The 23,067-nt window shown below is 37.0% G+C and overlaps 1 long non-coding RNA gene across 2 annotated transcripts; it reads right to left on the reverse strand.

The window, feature by feature from the left end:
* Positions 1 to 690: 690 nt before the first annotated feature.
* On the reverse strand, positions 691 to 13,193 carry LOC110131879 (uncharacterized). Of its 2 annotated transcripts, XR_011484528.1 has the most exons (4): positions 13,036 to 13,193; positions 6,316 to 6,438; positions 2,402 to 2,458; positions 691 to 830 (listed from the first exon to the last, which is right to left on the reverse strand). It is a non-coding gene; the product is annotated as an uncharacterized lncRNA (long non-coding RNA). The 2 variants fall into 2 exon arrangements; XR_002312294.2 differs by lacking the exon at positions 6,316 to 6,438.
* Between the last annotated feature and the right edge of the window lie 9,874 nt (positions 13,194 to 23,067).

Consider the following 23,067-nt stretch of genomic DNA (forward strand, 5'->3'; position numbering starts at 1 on the left):
GGAAAATAAATAAAGGAACACACAAAAATGGGAGTTCCTATAGCAAGTCTGGCATCCTGGTACACAATGATCTTTTCCTACTGTCTGGCTCACATCTCACGATTTTCTTCAGTTTTTCATAATCATTTTGCCATCTTGATCATGCAACAAAATTGTCTTAACATCAAAGAAAATATGCTATTTGGAGTTCTCTTTAAAAACACAGATGAATAAGCAGTATATAAAAATGTTTAGGTATTTCCATAGAAGGTTTCCACTTCCTTCTAAGGTCCTATAAAAATGAGATTCTCTACCTTAATAACAATAGAATGTATGGAAAAGAGAGACAGCCAAAAGCACCAGAAATGAACTTTTAGGGATATCAATTCTTTGCCCCTGTTTTAGGATCATAGAGAAAATTAAGTGACTTCTACAAGAGGAATATTTCCCAGAACTCTATACTGGGAATTACCCTAAAGGAAGACATCATTACTAAAACCTATTTCCTGTAAGTTTAGTCGGTATAAAATATAATGTAAAGCCACACCTATGTATTCTGCTTACCTCTTGTTTTACACAGGATAATTAATGGGTGAAGTATGTTTGTCTTTTGAAATTCTGATGACTTTGTCTGATACTATATAGGTCTATAGATAACTAGCCATATGTTCTTAAGTAAAAACATGAAGCATTACAATGAAACCAAAGCAGTGGGTGGCCACAGAAGTTTATAGCCAAGGATATTTAAGATCAAACTGTAAGGAGGCGACTTTGTCTTCCTCTTCAAACCGTCTTCTCCAGATCGCTCAGTTTTCCTTCTAGCACGTTCCTTTTATCAAAATACTTTTCCTCTGAAAAAAAGAGGCCTGATCTCAGTCACACACATCTTTCTCTAAAAGTTTATGTCTGGTTTGGTGACAGAAATACTGTTTTTGGCATTTTAATCCAGTTGTCTAATGGAGTAAAGGGCAGTTACCCCACTAAAGAATTTCAGGCATAAGGGAGTAGATGGGGAATTTGAGGGAGGAAAAAGGTACTTTCCAGTCACAGTCTAAAATTGCAACAATCCTGCTCATAGAAAATTCTCAGTGCCTGTGCTAGAGGAAACCTAGCCCAGTTTGGGTTGAATGCTTTGAAACTTCAACTATACTGCTTTGTGTCTTAGTAAGTTTTCTGTTCTACTGTTAGGCATACCAGTATCATTATACTTAATTAAATTCAACTGCATAATTTTTTTATGATTAATGTGTGTTTTTACTTTCCAAATGACATTTATTTGTCATTTGTACAGAAAAACAGGAAACCATTCAGATGGTAAAGTCCCAGTTTTCCTCTGATCACAGCACATTTCCTCTTCTCTCAGCTCTGAAGTAGGATCATTTAACCATTATTTTTTCCCTATTTCTGCCACCTTCAAAATAGTTGTTTTTTTATTCCTCTGTCTTAGCTTCTCTTCAATTGATACTAGATATCAAACTCCCTTTAGCCTTCTTGTTTTCCTGTGAACTCTAGTATAATTTTTTGGCTACTTTATCACATAGTAGTAGTATATTCTCCCTTAAAGAGCTATTTCTATTTTTTCTTATTCCCCTTATGTGGTCTTTATTATAAGACCCTTATGAAAAAAGAGCTCTGTTTCATCTTTGTATTCTAAAAAACTTGCACCATGAATTCTTAAATTGTAGTTGCCCACTATATCTAGATTTGAATTAATTAAAGATTAATTATGAGGCTTTTTAGGGCTTCCCTTGTGGTTCAGCTGGTAAAAAATCATCCTGTAATACGGAAGACCTAGGATCAATCCCTCAGTTAGGATGATCCCCTGGAGAAGGGAAAAACTACCCACTCCAATATTCTGACTGGAGAATTCCATGGAGTGTATAGTCCTTGGGGTCACAAAGAGTTGGACACAACTGAGTGACTTTCATGAGGCTTTTATGACTTATATTCCGAATATACTAAGAACCCTTAAAACTCATCAATAGAAAACAAGTAACCCAATTCAAAAAATGGGCAAAAAAAATCTGAACAGACATTCTAATATAGAAGGTATAAAGATGACAAATAACCATAAGAAAAGATGCTCCACACGATATATCATTGTTATTACTGCTGTTGTTCAGTCGCTAAGTCATGTCTGACTCTTTGTGACCTCATGGACTGCAGCACACCAGCCTTCCTTGTCCTTCACCATCTCCCAGAGACTGCTCAAACTCATGTCCATTGAGTCAGTGATGCCATCCATTGCAAATTAAAACAATGAATACCACTATACACCTATTAGAATGGCTAAAACCCAAAACATTGGCAAAGATACAGAACAAGAGGAATTCTCATTCATTGCTGGTGGGAATGCAAAAAAATGATACAGCACTTTGGATTGTAGTTTGGTAGTTCCTTACAAGGCTAAACATAGTCTTACCATTTTATCCAGCCATCACACTCTGAGGTATTCACCCAACTGATTGAAAACCTATGTCTACAAAAAAAAAAAAAAAAGACTTGAGCAAGAATGTTTATAACAGTTTTATTTATACTTGCCAGAAATGGAAACAAACAAGAAACCTTTAATAGGCAAGTGCATAAATAAACTGATGAATCCGTTTGATAGAATACTGTTCAGTGATAGAAAGAATGAGCCACACAAGGACATGGATGCATTTTACATCCATGTTGCAAAGTGAAAGAAGTCAATCTGAAATAATACTGTATTATTTCTATTTTCGTGACATTCTGGAAGAGGGAAAATAAACACAAAGTAAAAAGATCAGTGTTTGCCAGGGGCTTTCTGTGGGGAAGGTGAGTGGTTTCAATAGGTGAAATACAGGGGATGTTTTCGGGTGGTGAAACATGCTCCATGGTGCTGTAGCATGCTGACACATGTCATAACGTGGGTAAAACTTAAAGACACTATGCTCAGTGAAATCAGGCAGTCACAAAAGGACAAAAATAATATAATTCCACTTATACTAGGTATCTAGATTAATCAAGTTCATAGAGACAGAAAGTGAAATGACATCTCCAGGACTGGATGAAATGGTGAGCTGCAGTTTAATTGGTACAAAGCTTCAGTTTGCGACGATAAAAGCATTCTGGAGATGGATAGAGGTGATAGTTTCACCACAGTGTGAATATACTAATGCCACTGAACTTTACACTTAAAAATGGTTACATTGGTAAATTTTATGTTATGTACACTGTGCACACACAAAAAATTTCTCTAACTTTTTGTTCTAAAAAAATGAGTGAAAACTCTTTGCAGGTAAAATTAGACCCTCTTACTATAATAAATATTTAAGAACTAATACTTCATATATCATGTAGTTCTTGCCTTAAGTAGAATAGCAGGTAAAGCACCTAACATACTGCCTGGTATAAGGCGGAGTTTAGTAAATGATTAAGCTACATGATTATGGCTATCTATCATATGAAGTTTTGACATATGTTTTTGCTGTAAGTGATCATATGGAGTTTAGTGGCTGTATGGGGTAGGTCTATATAAAGCTCTAATCTCTTTTGGTGCCCGTTGGGTCCACCCATTTCTCAAACAGAGAACTCTAAATGAGAGGGAAATCATTTTGTGGACTACTGACTGGGAGTCTGTCTCTTCGGTTTGACAATGCAAGGTCAGAGTGCCTCAGAAGGAGGCTAGGTCACAGGTGACCTGGAGGTTAGGTCACAGGTGATACCCAGCCTTCATCTAGAGACAGACCTAGCATCGGAAGTAAGAAGTTGAAGCAAGGTGTCTATGGAGTTAAATAAAACTTTGTGAACTAATGTGTTTCTGGAACATTATTTCCTATGTGTATTTTTTCTCTTTGTTCTATTTGATAACTTTTTTAAATGTGTCAGTAGATCTCAATTATATTACAGAAAACACAAAGCAAGGGGTTTTCCATGTAGAGATCTAACATAAAAGGAAGTTCCATGAACTGAGAAAGCCAGCTTGACAGCACTGGTGGGAGTCAGCATGAGAAGGACCCAGTGAGGGAAACTCAGGAAGACAGGGTCAGGCACTTAGAATCAGATAAACACCTCCTTAAACATTGATTCCTAACATCTGGCCAAAGAGGTTCTGTGCTTTAAGAGAGGCAATAGGGCTTCCTATGTGGCTCAGTGGTAAAAGAATCTGCCTACCAATGCAGGAGATGCAAGTTTCATCCCTGGGTTGGGAAGATCCCACACAGTAGAAAATGACAACTCAGTCCAGTATTCTTGCCTGAAAATGTCAATGGGCAGAGGAGCCTGGCCAGCTATAGTCCATGGAGTTGCAAAGAGTCAAGCACAGCTATGCATGCTCACCATGTTTCCTTGTTGTTCGATCACTCAGTCATGTCCAGCTCTTTGTGACCCCATGGACTGCAGCACATCAGGATTCCCTGTCCTTCACTATCTCCTAGAGCTCGCTCAAACTCATGTCCACTGAGTTGGTGATGCCATCCAACCATCTCATCTTCTGTGGTCCCCTTCTCTTCCTGCCTTCAATCCTTCCCTGCGTCAAAGTCTTTTCCAATAAGGTGGCTCCTCCCATCAAGTGGCCAAAGTATTGGAGCTTCAGTTTCATCATCAGTCCTTCCAATGAATATTCAGGTTTGATTTCCCTTAGGAGTGACTGGTTTGATCTCCGTGCAGTCCAAGGGACTCTCAAGAGTCTTCTCCAGCACCACAGTTTGAAAGCATCAATTCTTTGGTTCTCAGCCTTTTTTATTATCCATTTCTCACATATGTACATGACTACTAGAAAAACCATAGTTTTGACTATACGTACCTTCCTGGACAAAGTAGTGTTGCTGCTTTTTAATACACTGCCTAGGTTTGTCATTGCTTTTCTTCCAATGTTTCCTTATATAACACTTTATCTTTGAAAGAGGAAAGTTTTCAAAATGCTCTGGCCTGATGTTTAAACTTCTTTTAAAAAATTTATTTATTTATTTGGCTGCATTGGGTCTTAGTTGTGGCACTCAGGATCTTTGTTGCATCATGTGGGCCTTTCTTTGTAGTGTGTGGACTTGACTGTGCCTGCTTCAGTAGTGGTGGTGTCCAGCCTTACTTGTCTTGGAGCATGTGAGATCTTAATTGACCGACCAAGGATCAAACCTGCATGCCCTGAATTGCAAAGCCAGTTCTTAAGCACTGGACCAGCAGGGAAGTCCCCTGATGTTTACATTTTTGGATTCATATATTTCAAAGAGAAGTAGAAACTCAAATGAAACAAACTCTGTGCTGTGCCTCTTACAGGCTTTGCCAAGTCAAATGTGCTTGTAGTACAATTTCATTCCACACCATACACACACAACAAAAACTTCTTGAAAATTATTATCAAAGGGAGTGTGGCAACTCAGTATCTTGATTTCATAGAAGGAAGTCAAACTGAAAATTCAAGAATTAAAGAAATCTCAGTAAGAAAGGATCTCTCACTTTCTTCTCTTTTTGTGAAATTCTCTGAAACAGCTTCTGATATTCCAACTCCTCTGCTTTGATTTAGAAGTTTGCAATCCTAGAGTCAGAGAGGGACCAGCTTATTCAAAGCATTTGAAAGGCCATACTACTTCTAGAACACCAATTTCATTTATTTGTTCTGAATGTTTAATCATCTATTTTGAGCTGATTATCTTAAGCTATTAGATAAATATAACACAAAACAGAAGAGATAAACTAAAATGAACATTTTTAAAGTGAGCAATCTATTCTGGAAATTCTGAAGTGAATGTTTTTGGCTAGAAGTTTTCTTATAGGAATTACGAAGAGTAGATTTATTCTCAAAAAATGGTAGATCGTTTGGTAGGCTTCTTGCTTTCCTTTGACTTAAAAAAAAAAAATCAATGTAGAAGTTATATCACCAAAAAGGCAGCCTAGGACACCCCTGCCTCCCTCCCACAAAATTAAAAATTCAGCAACTAGTCACAAATAAAAACAGCTCTGGGGAGCTCTGGAGTCTGTTTAAGAAACTTCTGCAAACACAGTGGAACAAAAAAGGAAGACAGTTGTGTTTTGCCTGCTTTTCCCCATCTCAAGCTGGCATTGCTCAGGACCAAGAGGGACCTCCCCAGTTAAAAAGTTTCCGCTCACCAGGAAAGCACAGTGAGCAACCAGCCTCCCCAGCCTTTGGGGCTCGGCACAAAGGTCCCGCTTTCATCTTACGCCACCCAGACCATTAATGCTGAGACATACAGAGACGGCTAGGAACAGGAAGAAAAGCAGAGGCTGCCACTAGCAGCCCACAGAGGGAGCAATCATAGTTCACAGCGACCTGCTTTGCAGACAAACCCAGCATCATTTACCATTGAAAAAAACCAATGGCCAGAAGAACTGCTGTAGACCTCCTGTAGATCTTACCAGCATTTGCAGCACGGGTATTTGTGTCCACTGGTGCCAATCACATAAGGCCCTTCCTGCTCTCTCCCGACTGCCCCTACTGGAGCCCAGAAACCGCATTGGCAGCCAACCCAGTCCTCTGATCTGTGAGAATGGAAGACACCAGCTTAGAACCCCGTAACTGACTTCTTCATGGTGCATGTACCCCAGCCTGACATCTGTGTTCTTGTACACCACTGGCCCGACACCTGTCATCAGATTCCACGGCCATGTGCCTGCCTGGGGAGAGATTGTAGAGCAAGGAGAGACCATGTCAACAGCCAGGGTCCCCGAACTGTTTTGGGGCCTGGATCAAGCCCTATCTTCTGTCTCTGGTCAGCGTCACTGTGCTCATCATCAGCTAGCAACTTCACCTGAGCACTTGCATGCCCTTAGCTTGACCTTCATCATTGGTCTTCATGCCATAAACCCATGGTGAAACCCACTAGCCATGGTACTGCTTACTGACAGCCAGAGTCCCTACATCTGTCAGTCTACCCAGAGTGGGCCCAAGCCCTTTCTGCACACTCTGGTTCCCACCACTGAATGTGTGTTTGAAACCACTCCCTATCACTACACAGGCATCTGAAGCACACCACTGGCTTCAGCCACTACTGCTGCCTACTCTGGTCCCTGTGTGTGATTAAAGTTCAGTTGCTATCAGCATAAAATAGACTACTATTTATAAGACGCTTTATGTAATACTTGTGATAAAATAAGAATTTACTGTATGTAAAAGAAGATTTTAAAATGGATTAAAAAAAGAGATAAACCACTACAATATTCTAAAGTAATTACCCTTCAATTAAAATAAATTAAAATAAAATAAATAAAATAAATTAATTTTTTTAAAAAGATAAAGAGAAGGGAATCAAAGCACATGCCACTATGGAAATCACCAATCCAGAAAGGAACACAGCAAGAGTGAAATAAAGGAACAAGGAACCTATAAAACAATCAGAAAGAAATTAATATGGTGAGGTTAGTAAGTTTTGAGCTATCAATAATTACTTTAAATGTAAACAAATTAAATTCTTTAATCAAAAGACATAAGTGTGGCTAGATGGATCAAAACAAAGACAATTGCATGCTGCCTACAGGTAATTTACTTCAGTTTTAAGGGCACACACAGACTTAAAGTAAGGAGATAGAAAAAGATATTTCATTCAAGTGGAACCCTAAAGAGAGCAGGAATAGCCATACTTATATCAGACAAAATAAGCCTAAAATAATAATAAGAGACAAAGAAGCTCATTGTATTGATATGACAAAGCACTCAGTTTATCAAGAAAGTATAACAATTGTAAATATATATGCCCCAGCATCAGAACACCTAAATATATTAAACAAATTCCAAGAAATCTGAAGGGGGAAATAGACAACAATATAGTAATATTGTGAACTTTAATACCACACTTTTACCAATGGATAAGTCATCCAGACAGAAAATCAACAGTGAAACATTGGACTTGGACTATACTTTAGGCCAAATGAGCCAAACAGATATAAATATAGCACATATAACCAACAGAACATACGTTCTTTTCAAAGTCATGCAGAGCATCCACCAAAAGAGATCATATTGATAAGTCACAAGTCTTAGAAATTATAAGAAGGTTGAAATCATACTAAGTATATTTTCCTACCGCAATGGTATGAATCTAGAAATCAATAACAGGAAGTTATTGATTCCCAATAACAGGGAAATATACAATTATGGGGAAGTTAAAAAACACACTCGAGTAAACAATGGATCAAAGAAGAAATAAAAGGAAAAATCTAAATACATCTTGAATCAAATGAAAATGAAACACAACATATCAAAATAAAGGGGAAAAAATCCCTTGACGTTTGTCTTGACACTGATTATTTTTAATATGATACCAAAAGCACAAGAAAAAGAAAAAGCAAAAACAAATAAGCGGGACTACATCAAATTTAAAAGTTCCTGTGTAGCAAAAAAAAAAAAGTAGCCTACAAAATGAGAGAACATATTTGCAAATCACATGTCTGATAAGAAGCTAATATCCAAAATATAGAAAGAACTCAACAACAGCAACAAAATAATCATTTTTTTTTTAATGGCAAAGGACCTGAATAGACATTTTTTCCAAAGAAGACATACAAATGGCCAACAGGTACATGAAAAGGTTCTCAACACCGTTAATCATCAGGGAAATGCAAATCAAAATGAGAATGAAATACCACCTTATGCCGATTAATGTGGTTATCATAAAAAACACAAGAGATAACAAGTATTGGCAAGAATCTGGAGAAAAGGAAGCTCTTTTTGCCCTGTTGGTAGAGATGTAAATTGGAGGCTCTTTAAAAACTTAAAAATAAAGCTACTATATTTATCCAACAATCCTATTTCTGAGTATATATCCAGAGGAAATAAAAACAGGATCTTTAAGAGGTACCTGAACTTCCATGTTCATTTCAGGATTATCCACAATAGCCAAAATATGGTAACATTCTAAAGTTGTTTCATTCATTCAAGACGAATGAATAAAGAAGATGTGGCACATATATAATGGAATATTATTTAGCCATGAGAAAGAAAGTAATTGCCATTTACAACAACATGGATAAAACTTGAGAGCATTATGGTAAGTGAAATAAATCAGGTAGAGAAATACAAACACTGTGTAATATCATTTCTATGTGAAACCTTAAAAAGCCAAAGAAACAGAGAATAGAGTGGTAATTATCAAGACCTGGGATGGGGAAAATGGGAAGATGTTGATTAAAGGTACAAATTTCTAGTTGTTGGCAAATAATTTCCGGGGATCTGTCATACCGTATGGTGACTATAGTTAATAACACTGTATCATACACTGAGGGGGCTTCCCAGGTGGCTCAGTGGTAAAGAATCTGCTTGCTAGTGCAGGAGATGCAGGTTCCACCCCTGGGCTGGGAAGATCCTCTGGAGAAGGAAATGGCAATCAAGAAGGAAATCGTTTTCTTGCCTGGGAAATCCTAGACAAAGGAACCTGGCTGGCTACATTCCATGGGGTCACAAAAGAGTCAGAAATGACTTAGAGACTAAACAATAAGAACATTATACACTTGAAAATTGCTGAAAGTGTAGATCTTAAATATTCTCATCACAAGAAATGGTCATTATGCTGCAGGATGGCTGTGTTAGCCAATGCTATGGTGATGATCATTTTGTAATATATAAGTATATCAAGCAACACATTTTACACCTTAAATGTTTTATGTCAATTATGTCTCAATAAAGCTGGAAAAAAAATAAAAGTCAATGTATTAGAGTTCAATGAGTTATGGACAAAAGATCAAATGATTTGGGTTCGAGTTTCTGCTCTGCCACTAACGTTTAATCTTGGGTAAGTCACATTACTAAGACCTCTGACCTTATCAGCTTTTATGCTTGGAATAAAAACAATAAGTACACTCAAGATCACCGTGATATAGGACTGAGACAGAATTTAAACTCAAAAAGTCTAATTCCTAGGAATGAGTTCTTAACCTTTAGACCACACATATATGGCCAACTGATTTTCTGGAAAGATAACTCCATCAATTACCTTTTTTTTCAATAAATGGTGCTGGAACAACTGAATGTCCACATGGAATAAAATGAATATTGGTTTTTGCTTCACACCAAACACAAAAATTAGCATAAAATATGTTGTATACCTAAACATAAAAACTAAAATTATCCAATTTCTAGAAGAAAACACAAAAGAAAATTTTCAGATCTTGGATTAGGCAAAGATTTTTTAGGCAAGATTATATAAGTACTAATACGAACTTTTGAAAAAATTGTTCAATTTGATCCTTTGAAATTCGAATCTGCTGCTTTTCAAACACTTCTAAGAAAATGAAAATTTAAGACATGAACAGGGAGAAAGGATTTGTGTTGCATATATCTGATAAGATTCATAACTAAAATCTTTAAAAACTCATACAGCTCAACAATAAGATCATTTAATAACAAAAAGGGACAATTTTTGAAAAAGTACTTCATAGAAGAAAGTATATAATTGGTCAAGAAGCACGTGAAAAACACACTCAAGATCATTAGTGGCTAGATGGGTTGATAGCTTTATCAAAACTCATCAAAAACTATACTTTACAAGGTTGCTTTTTACTGTGTGCAAGATAATTTGGATTCGTCTGCTTTTTCATATGCTTATTCAAATGGAACACTAGTATGACAACTTCCAGGATTAGTTAAAAATGGGAAATAGTGTCATCTTCACTTCAAAATGAGAGATCTTAAGTATGGGGAAGAAGTCAGCACCCTTTTGGAGCCATGAGTATTCCTCAGACTCCATCTGTTGCTCTGATTGGAATTTCAACAGATTAACAGACAGACTCCTCCAGGCGATGCTGTAGCCCCCTCAGTTGATTCATTCGCTAGGTCATCCATAAATGGTGGGGCAATTTCTAACACTTTGCTTCATCATCTGAGGCCCAGATGACTGCAAGTCTATCTGAAATTTTCATTTCAGCAAGGGAGGCTCAACAAATGGTATGAAAATTTCAAATATGACTAATACAGAGCCCTCTCTTCTGAAAACCATAATTTGAGTGAAATAATTTTATAAGTTCTTAAACTTGTCATGGTTTAAAGATAAATACCATGGTTTATAAGCAAGAAGCTAAAAAAAAATAAAGACTAATTTTAAAGTACTTACTGACTGTACATTATTATTTTTTAAGTTTTCATAGCAACTTTATTCTTTTTATAAATAAATTTGTTTTTAATTGGAAGATAATTGTTTTACAATATTACATAGGTTTCTACCATACATCAACATGAATCAGCTATAGGTATACATATGTCTCCTCCCTCTGAACCTCCCTCCCACCCCATCCCACCCCTCTATGTTACCACAAAGCACAGATTAAATAATTATGCATTATTAAAAATAAAATTTTATAAATTTAAAATATAGAAAAATTAAAACATCATCATTTATGATGTTTTACCCCTTAAAGTTAAATACTATTCAGAAGCGAAAGTTTTATTTGTTTTGGCTCAACATGTATCATTTTTAGTGTTTAGTCACTAGGCCATGTCTGACTCTTTTGTGAACCCATGGACTATAGCCTGCCAGACTCCTCCATGGGATTTCCCAGACAAGAGTACTGGAGTGGGTTGCCATTTCCTTCTCCAGGGCATCTTCCTGACCCAGGGATCGAACCTGTACCTCCTGCTTAGCAGGAGGATTTTTACCACTGAGCTACCTGTGAAGCTGATATTCAACAAGCAAAAGTAGTATACTTTTAATGTTGCTCTAGTGATTTAAAACAAATTGCTAAGCACTCCCATATTTCTAATTTTTTTTTATTTTTCAATGATTTACTAGAGTAGTTAACAAAATCAACTACATCCAATTTCTAAAGGCTTTGTGAAAAAAACATATGAAAGTGAAAAATAATTTTCAAGAGCATTTCTTCGATCACAAGTACTTCAAGTAATACAAATTAGATGTCATTTTTATGTCTGCAAAATCATACTTCCCATGTTTGTTTAATGTAACTATCATGATAAATATGGAGGAAATTTTATTCAATCTCATAAAAGTATGAGACTGTACAGATCATAGGATTTTACAGATCGAAAAAAAGCCTTGGTTTTCCATTCCAAGTGCACACTCTGACACACTTATACCTTAAAGAAAATTTTCATTTTCTAAAATATAAATTTATTGTATAAGGCAAAAAACTTGTTAGCATGTACTGTGCCATCAGAAATAGCAACTTAACTGACTTCCTTTGTCTTATAAACAATGAGATAGCCACTCAGAGTAAAAGTTTAAAAGCAACTTTGAAAAATTTGGTAACAAGTAAAATCAGTATGTGAAAATAACTATTAATCGCAAGAGAGCATCACACATGTTCTCAGAACGTTTCCATTCTGGTCCAAGCGATGGGTGGGACAGAGCTAGTTTCAAGGCCGACTCTGACCTAAGCAATGGGTGGGACAGGGCTAGTTTCAAGGCCGACATGAAGGATCACAGACTTGGTGACCTGTATGGCATTTCACCAGAAGCTGTGTTAGCATAAAAATGTTTTGGCTTTTCCCTTCTGCTCTGCCAGAGAAAATAATTTTTTATTTTCTCTAAGCTGAGAATCTTTAGCTTAGAATCTAGGTTAATGGAAGGTTTTTTCTAAACCAGCCAAATTTTCTTTTTCAGAATGAAACCACAGAAGTAAATATGGTTTGAGGTTAACTAAATCCCATAACAAGGAAGAAGGAAGTTCAGCAAATAAAAACTCAAAGGGATTTTTGATGAAAGAATTACTTAAATTCCCTTCTTTTCCCCACTAAGAGAAAGAAATTCCACAAGCATATTAAGCCTTCACACATTCAATTATAAAACCTTTAAAAATGAAAGTAAAAAATATACGTGTAACAATTAACTAACCACTTCTGAAATTAAGCAATATTAACAGATTAGCTTTAGACCTTTTTTAATGTAAAAAATGATACATATACTAAAACCCCACTGGGTAATCCTTTTTTCCCTTTCATTGCCAAACTCCTATAATAGTGTCATTCTCATTAATGTTGTGAACTAATGAAATAAAATTCCTATGTTAAGGCAAGACAAAAAAAACAACATAATTTTTTTTTCTCTGCCCATTTCAGTCTCCTCCCTCCTCTCTAGTGTGCATTATTCATCTGGCTTATGCATTAACTAGACCTCCCCAATGCAAAAATACCTGCTCAGCCACAAATTTCCATTTTTCTTCTTCTGGCACCAGCCATGTAACTCCTTTAGAAGATAACATTTCTTTCTCAGTCCTACAAAGGGTCACAATGACCCACCACTCGCCTTCTATGCTCAAATCTCTTTGGTGAACTTAGGTGAACAATGCCAATATATCATCTCCTTTAAAGATAGTGGTTGGTGCTGAGCAGACTGGTCAGACAGGAAGTTCTTAGTGTAAATACTTATGACCTTGTTAATATTACTAGCTATACTGTTAGTATTCTGCCTATTTTATAAGATTATTGCTTCTTGCATTATCAAAATTTGTGACTAAGCCTCATATAAAATTAGTGTTGATTTGTTGTTATTTAGATGCTAAGTCATGTCTGACTCTTGTGACCCCATGGACTGTAGCCCACCAGGCTCCTCCTGCCCATGGGATTTTCCCAGGCAAGAATACTGGAGTGGGTTGCCATTTCATTCTCCATAATGTTGATTAGGTGACTTGAAATGATTGATCAAATATATAGTCCTGTAAAGGTCTTTTCTGGTAGCTCATCTGGCAAAGAACCCGCCTGCAATGCAGGAGACCCCAGTTAGATTCCTGGGTTGGGAAGTTTCTCCTGGAGAAGGGATAGGCTACTCACTCAGTATTTTTGGCTTCCCTGGTGGCTCAGAGGGTAAAGAATCCACCTGCAATGCAGGAGACTGGGGTTGGGAATATCCCCTGGAGGAGGGCATGGTAGCCCACACTAGTTATTCTTGCTTGGAGAATCCCCATGGACAAAGGAACCTGATGGGCTACAGTTTATGGGGTCACAAAAAGTCAGACACAACTGAGCAACTAAACACAGCACAAGACAGCACTGAGATCGATGATAGTAAGAGTGAAATTCTAGATATGGGAAGAAGCAACAAGAGGGGACCGTTTCCTGGACCATAACAGACTAGGAAGGGAGGCAGTCCAGAGAATTTTGGCTATAGTTAACAGGGCTTAGTGCAATAATAGCACCCTGAGTCGCTATTAAAGAAATCTTTGCCTGACCTGGGAATGAGCATTCCAGCACTGTGGGACAAATTGGGCACAAAATGCCTCCCAAACCTCGGTTGAAATTAAAACCAGAAAAGAGGGGTTGTAAAATAAAGAATATTGCCCACCATCCAATTCTCCAAGAATCAAGTCACTGACCACTGGGGTCACTGACCTACAGTAATCCTGAAAGCAATTCATGGTGAAGATCATTATGAGGCACTGTGAGTTCTAGGAAAACTGGCAGAACAGGCCCTTAGACAGATATTTTCAGCAACAAGTATCCTGCATCTTTCCATACTAAAAACACTAAAACTATTAGCTAAGATATTCCTTGCAAATGGCAGTAGCTTAAAACTATTAGCTAAGATATTCCTTGCAAATGGCAGTAGCTTTCTAGCAAGATATGAGCTTGATTGCACATACACCTTCCTCAAAATCACATAAACAATAGCCACCCCTCTTATCTTTTCAGAACAGTCATCAGAGTTTTCTGAAAGATTGTCTCTGGATTAAAATCCTAAGGTTGGCTTCAATAAAATTTTCCATTTCTATTTTAGATTGACTATTAAATTTTCATCAACAGAACCTTTCCTGTAATGCATGTTTCTAGATAATAGATGCAATACCATTATTTGGGGGCTTAACATTTACATGAAAGGCATTGTACTGAACATATCAGTTTTTGAATTCAAAAGTATGTTTTAATCCAAGTTAATCCAAGTATTTAATAGATGGAGTAGTTACTCTGTATCATGGCACTGTTTATTAAGTTAACTATCGAGGGACAGTAGCTGTCTCCACGTTTTACTATTATGAGCATTGTTTTATGAGCATTCTCATACATCATTTCTTCTGTACATGGTTGAGAATTTCCCTAAGACAGAAAGAAATGGTAATACATATCTTCAATTTCAACCCAATATTGCCAAAGTGATTTCCAAGATGATTCTGTGCATTTACACTCCCTTCAGTGAGGAGTTCAGTAATGTCTGACTCTTTGTGACCCCGTGAACTATATATAGCCTGCCAGGCTCCTCTGTTCTTGGAATTCTCCAGGCAGGAGTACTGGAGTGGGTAGCCGTTCTCTTCTCCAGAGGACCTTCCCAATAGAGGTCTCCCACACTGCAGGCGGATTCTTTTACCATCTGAGCCAGCAGGGAAGTCCACACTGCCTTCAGCCATGTCCAAGTTCTCATTTCCCCACATCCTCACCAAAAGTCAGGGCTACCAGATTTACCAATTTTGGACCACCTAATGTATATGAAATACTATCTCATTGTAGTTTAAATTTGTTTTTCTTTGACAACTAATGAAACTAAATATTTGTTAAGTTTCTGTGAGTTACCTATTCACATTCTTTTTTATTTTTCTATTGAATTTCTTGTCTTTGTCTTATTGATATATAGCATTTGTTCTACATTCCAGATATCAATTGCAGAAGAATGAAACTTTTATTGAGACCATTTGCAAGCACCAGTTTCATTTTAACATCAAATGAATCTTAGTATGAAAATTTTACAATTTGTTTCACTTTTGATTCTCAAGACTTACTCCTCTATATTATACACATGTTTACTTACCTATTCTAAATCTATTCTATAGGTTTACTTACCTATACCTTGAAACATAGATGGCAAAAATGCTAAGTTAGACCCTTTCCTAGGAGAGGCAGATCTCTGGCAGATGACTTTGACACTCGGATTCTGCAAAGACCTTACCAAACTTCCTTTGCCTGACACTACAGTCCAAAATGCCTCCATCCAACATACCTCCATTCCCCACATCACCCTGGATCAGACCTGCACGTGGTCTAATGACCCTCCCTGTCTCCTCCAGCTTATTCCATTTTCTCTCAAATGCATTTAGCCTAACATACTTCTTGCATATCTAACCATGTCTACATCTGCTTCTCAGAGGATCTGAACTAACGCACACATTTATGAGCACATCTTCAACTGCAGCCCCCCTTGGTATCTCTGAGTTAAGACAGTGTCACGGATTTCATCATCCCTTCCACATACAGTAACCCTCGATTCTATCGCCTCGGTCCACATTCCACAGTGAACTCTTCCCTTTTCATCCACATTCTTTTATTCTATACTTTCTCACAGAATGTTTACTCATTATTGTTTCAAGATTTCTTTTTATTGAGGTATAACATACATACCAAAAAGTACACATATTACTAAGTTTAAACTGAACTAGCTCTCAGATCAAGACACAGAACATTACCAGTACAGTCTTCTTTCATCAATTGTTTAGTATATAGGTCACTGTGTCTTGTGTTTTGAACTCAACAAAAAATATAGTTGTAAGAGTCATCTATATTTTTGTGTATAATTGTAGATAGTTTATTTTCAATGTACTAACACTGTAGAATATGTGAAAATATCATAACTGACATGTATTTTATGGCTATAGATGTTTCCATAATTTCCAATTTAGCACCATTACAAGTAGTATTGCTGTGAACATTCTACTACATCTTTTTTTAGGAATAAATGTGCAAAGTACTATTGAGGTTACCTAAGGAAACATTTATTGGGTTATAAATCATGTGTATGTCAGCTTTAGCAGATGCTGTCAAACAGATTTTCAAACTGTGCTATTTACACTTCCATCAACAGGGTTTGAGCATTCTAGCTGCTCCAAATCTTTATCAAGACTTGGACTTGTCTGTCTCTTTATTTTTGCCATTTTCATGGCTGTGTTCATTGCTTGTTTGTACTTAGATGGATCTCCTATTGCTTTGTTTCTGAATAGTTATATCACAGAGAGTGATTGCTATTGATTCTTATTCTGCTCTTCTACTATGTTCTACTTGACCTGTGGATGAGAAATGTTGCTAATTTTGTGTCTTTCTGGTGAATAGAATGAATAGAGTTATCTTCCATTCCTCCTCCAGTTCTTTGCAGTCATTGATGAATAAGATGACTATTTCCTAAAGTAGTGCTTAAGTGATAGATCAGTGATACAAATTTTAGCAACTTACAGTAACCTGGATGTGTTCTTTGGAAATGATCTGCTAAGGTAATTCCTTGCACACATTGTCATAGCTACCACACCCAAAGTGCCAGAAGTGCTATATTCTCCTACTCTTTTGCCCCGAGGTTTGCCAAGATAAGAGCCTCATCCAGGTGGTTTCCAGTTCTACTGGCTTTGCAAGGATGAGTGACTTCTCTCTCATCTTCTTTCTACCTTTCTAATTTTTTTGCTATCCCAGAATGTAGAAAATGGCAACCCACTCCAGTATTCCTGCCTGGAGAATCCTGTGGACAGAGAAGCCTGGTTGACTACAGTCCAGGGGGTTACAAAGAGTCGGACACGACTGAGCAACTAACAGACACAATAAATGGACCCAGCTTTGTTTCCAAGTAGACCCAAATTCATTTTATGTTTTCAAAAACATCAAGTAGCAATAGAACCTTTATTTAGAATGTATTATGATCCCCAGCATTTGAGTTTTATCTCCAGAACTGAAAGACTTCCAGAAATCTCTTAAGTGAACTAGTTCTGCTTTTTCTTATCATTCAACTGATCTCTAATTCTATATGCCTTGATTTCAGACCAACAAATGCAAACTCTGCCTTTTGACTAGAGTTAACAAAAAAGAATACCAAAAAAAAAAAAAAAAAAGAGGAAGTGTAGGTGTTCGTCTTGGTTGCATAACTTGTTTTCATGATCCCAAAGCCATAACATATGCTAATAATCAAATCATTGCAGACTAAATTCTGCTCTTGTCTCAATACTTTTTTACCACAATCACCCTTACTACTGCTGTAAACGTAGGTTATGTGTTTAGAGAGGATTTACGCAAACACACAGGAAGAATTATCTTAGCAGGCTGACACAAGTCACACTTCTCAAGCAAGAGACCAATGATTTGCAATTTTTAGAGTTTCATTTCTTTGGATTGTTTTTCCAAGAACAAGTGACTAGATGATTATTAACAACCCTCTCAACTCTGCATCTCCATGATTCAATGCTTGGCAAAATCCCTAAAGGATGTAAATATATGTTTTGTTTGTTTTGCATGTTTTATAGCCCTCACAACATTTGGCACATGTCATGGGCTCTTAATATATTTCATTCTAGTTTCTGTTTTTAAGAAAATAGTTATTACTACTTAAGAACTGAACTAGAGACTGAAAATTCTCTTTAAAAATAACACCTGAAGTCCTTACAAAAGGAGTCCACACTTTCAAAAGTGATTTAGTAAGATGGAATATCAATAGATAATAACGACCACAATCACTGCCACAATAGCAGTAAAATATGATCTTGATCTGTCTACCATATATCTAATAGTTACACCAATTCCTAATGACATTCCATCATAATTAATACCAGTACTTTTCCATAGATACTAGTTATAGACTGCTGAGTATGATTATGCTACAGTTCAATGAAATATTAATTTTCTCATTTGATATAGATACACTGTCCTCAGAGAGTGAGGATGAGGGAAAGAGAGGGAAAGAAAGGAAAATATAGTGAAAACAAAATATTTTGCTTACCAGGGTTCCCTATAAAATTAAAATTGTAATTTTCAACATAAACAAAAATAGAAGATGAGCAAACGGAGGCATAGCTGAGTTTTCCAAATGGTACTAAATGTGAGTGAAATTATTGCATGTGAGAAAGCAGAAGAGTTTGAAAACAGAGGGAAAGAGAGTGGAAGAAACGAAGCAGTGAGATGTAGATTACTACATGATCTTCATTGGGGCCCTTCTCCCCCAAGTATTACTATGTATGATAGGTTTCTAAGTATAGAGACAGTATGGAACTTGGGGGTGTATGTTTGGGGATGTAACCTGGGGAGGACTGGAGTTTTCACCCCAATGAACACAACAGAATGAGTAAGTTCTGGAATCTCACAAAATTAGTGCAATAGATTCTGGATTCTAACAAAGTCTTGAACATTGTGCTTAGGTCAAGTTTAACCAGATGCCCAAGGACAGGAGGGCTCTAGCTGACATCTGGTTATAAAGATAATGGCTACAGTCAATTCAGTCAGTTCAGTTGCTCAGTCATGTCCAACTCTTGGCAACCCCATGGACTGCAGCACGCCAGGCCTCACTGTCCATCACCAACTCCTGGAGTTCACCCAAACCCATGTCCATTGAGTCGGTGATGCCATCCAACCATTTCATCCTCTGTCATCCCCTTCTCCTCCTGCCCTCAATCTTTCCCAGCATCAGGGTCTTTTCAAGTGAGTCAGCTCTTCTCATCAGGTAGCCAAAGTATTGGATGGAGTTTCAGCTTCAACATCAGTCCTTCTAAGGAACACCCAGGATTGATCTCCTTTAGGATGGACTGGTTGGATCTCCTTGCAGTCCAAGGGACTCTCAAGAGTCTTCTCCAACACCACAGTTCAAAAGCATCAATTCTTCGGCACTCAGCTTTCTTTATAGTCCAACTCTCACATACATACATGACTACTGGAAAAACTATAGCCTTGACTAGACGAAACTTTGTTGGCAAAATAATGTCTCTGCTTTTTAATACGCTATCTAGGTTGGTCATAACTTTCCTTCCAAGGAGTAAGCATCTTTTAATTTCATGATTGCAGTCACCATGTGCAGTGATTTTGGAGTCCCCAAAAATAAAGTCTGACACTGTTTCCATTTTTTCCCCGTCTATTTCCCTTGAAGTGATGGGACCAGATGCCATGATCTCTGTTTTCTGAATGTTGAGCTTTAAGCCAACTTTTTCACTCTCCTCATTCACTTTCATCCAGAGCTTCTTTAGTTCTTCGCTTTCTGCCATAATGGTGGTGTCATCTGCATATCTGAGGTTATTGATACTTCTTCCAGCAATCTTGATTCCAGCTTGTGCTTCTTCCAGCCCAGCATTTCTCATGATGTACTCTGCATATAAGTTAAATAAGCAGAGTGACAATATAAAGCCTTGACGTACTCTTTTCCCGATTTGGAACCAGTATGTTTTTCCATGTCCAGTTTTAACTGTTGCTTCCTGACCTGCATACAGATTTCTCAAGAGGCAGTCAGGTGGTCTTGTGTTCCCATCTCTTTAAGAATTTTCTACAGTTTGCTGTGATCCACACAGTTGAAGGCTTTGGTGTAGTCAATAAGGCAGAAATAGATGTTTTTCTGGAACTTTCTTGCTTTTTTGACAATCCAGCAGATGTTGACAATTTGATCTCTGGTTCCTCTGCCTTTTCTAAAACCAGCTTGAATATCTGGAAGTTCATGGTTCACGTACTGTTGAAGTCTGGCTTACAGAATTTTGAGCATTACTTTACTAGCATGTGAGATGAGTGCAATTGTGCAGTAGTTTGAGAATTCCTTGGCATTGCCTTTCTTTGGGATTGGAATGAAAACTGACCTTTTCCAGTCTTGTGGCCACTGCTGAGTTTTCCAAATTTGCTGGCATATTGAGTGCAGCACTTTCACAGCATCATCTTTCAGGATTTGAAATAGCTCAACTGGAATTCCATCACCTCCACTAGCTTTGTTCATAGTGATGCTTCCTAAGGCCCACTTGACTTCACATTCCAGGATGTCTGGCTCTAGGTGAGTGATCATACCATCATAATTATTTAGGTCATGAAGGTCTTTTTTGTATAGTTCTTCTGTGTATTCTTGCCACCTCTTCTTAATATCTTCTGCTTCTGTTAGGTCCATACCATTTCTGTCCTTTATTGAGGACATTTGACTGTACTAATGTCAAATAACAGTACCTATAGCTACTTTCTACCCAATACTTTCTAAGAAATGAATTGCATCTTACTCACTCATATATAAGATTACCTGAAGTTTCCAGCACAGAGATTAATAATACATGTTTGATAATTAATTCTTGTGAAAATGATTTGAGTGAGTTTAATAAGATCTTGTGATGTAATGAAGAGAGAGGATTGACTTAGGGACCAAAAGACCTAAATTCAAATCTTGGTTTGAGGTAAACTTCAGCAAGTTTCTTAGACTTTCTGAATTTTAGCCTTTTCAATTGCAAAATGGTATCTTATTACCTTTTTCAAAGTGTTGTATTAGAATGAGATCATAAATTTACCAATTAGATAAGAGGTCTATGAATGCAACACGTGCTTAGTTTACATTTTATTGTTAAGACTTCAAAGATTGTAAGTCTGTTACACTATAAATCCGTAGGGTAAGGACTATCTTTCTTATATTTTGAACAATCCTTTTGCTTAATGCTGTATGGACCCTGGGCCCCTATGAAAAGAGGTTCCATGAAAACTTAATGTGAAGTTTTCATTATAGTTTTTAGTATATCTATATACAACTTTTAGTGGCCATACTTTTATCTCTGAGTAGTGAAGTAACTAATAAATACACATGGTTCTTTTACAGTGTAAAATGAAACACAATGATTATTATCTTTAGAAGAATAAGTAGCTATTTATACTGAAATTAAAGAAATATTTTATTAAAAACAATTTTATCACTAGCTTTTGCAATAATACAGTGCTTGCATAAAATATCTGACATTATTTGCTCACTATTTTCATAGAAATTCAGAATTCAGAAATAACTTTACTGTTGCCATTAGCAGTACACCCTCTCAGTAGCTATGACCTTTTTTAAGCTTCTAGAGGAAAAGCTCAGCACTGCAGAATCCTGGGAAATTTTAAAGGCCTCATGATGACTATTGCCACGTGGACTTAGGAATATGTTCATTCTAAGCCCAACTCAAAACTGTAAATGCTTTTCAAATCTTTATATAGAATAATACCCATTTTTCTGTGGCTTTTTAAAAATAGTCTCTTCACAACTGGGCTTCCCTTGTGGTTCAGGTGGTAAAGAATCCACCTGCAATGCAGGAGACCTGAGTTCGATCCCTCGGTAGGGAAGATCCCCTGGAGAAGGGAAAGGCTACCCACTCCAGTATTCTGGCCTGGAGAATTCCATGGACTGTATAGTCCTTGGGGTTGCAAAGAGTCAGACATGACTGAGCGACTTTAATCTCGTGTTTGTGGTGCTTGCCATCTTTTTTGTTTATTTCTTCACAGCCAGTGATTCTTGGGAGGGGAATTTCAGGAGAGATTGAGCCACCTCAGAGAGCTCATTTAGTAATTCAACATTTTTCGTATGAGTCCTTGGACCTTGTATCATATAACAACCACTCATGAGTAAGAAAATAATCCCCACATGGATCCAGGTATTCCTTGCATTTTGACTCTCAAAATTTTGCTTCTTCATAAAAGTATATTTCCCTTAAAGTCAAGAACATCAAATAATACGAATCCTTCAAATAAATTGGGGAAAGATCTAACATCACAAAAGGTATAACACATGTGATACCAAAGTCCCAAACAACAAAATGAAAAAAGAGGTAATTGGACTTCATCAAAATTAAACATTTGAGCAATAAGAACACTCTTTACAGAGTGAAAAGGAAGCCCATGGAACTGAAAGAAAATATTTGCAAATCATATATCTGATAAGGAGTTAACATCTAGGTTATACACAGAACTCCAACCTGTCAACAACAATTAAAAAAAAAAACTCAATTTAAAAATGAGCAAAGGACTTAGACATTTCTCCAAAGAGGATATATAGATAGCCAATAAGCACAGGTAAAGCTGCTCAATATCATTAATTGTTAGTGAAATTGGAATGAAAATCAGCCTGAGATATCCTTTCATACTGATGAAGCTGGCTATAGAAAGAAGGAGAGGAAGAAAGAAAAGAGAAAGAAAGAAAAAAAGAAAGGCAAGAAGGGAGGGTGGAGGAAAGAAAAGGAGAGAGAGAAAGAGGAGAAAGGAAAAGAGGGAGAAAGGGATAAAGTAAGGAAGGAAAGGAGGGGTAGAAGAAAAGAAATTATGGATTGGTGAGAATTTGGAGAAATTGGAATCCTATGCATTGCTGTTGGAAAGGTAAAATGGTGCCACATGGGGAAAAGCTCTTGGGTGTTTCCTCAAAAGACAGAATTATCATTTGATCCATAAATTCCACTTCTAGGTATATTCTGCAAAGAATTGAAGGCAGGAACTCAGACAGGTATTTGTACACCAACACGCAG

The sequence above is a fragment of the Odocoileus virginianus genome, chromosome 29 (genome assembly GCF_023699985.2).
Source record: "Odocoileus virginianus isolate 20LAN1187 ecotype Illinois chromosome 29, Ovbor_1.2, whole genome shotgun sequence".
In the NCBI taxonomy this organism is placed as follows: Eukaryota; Metazoa; Chordata; class Mammalia; order Artiodactyla; family Cervidae; genus Odocoileus; species Odocoileus virginianus.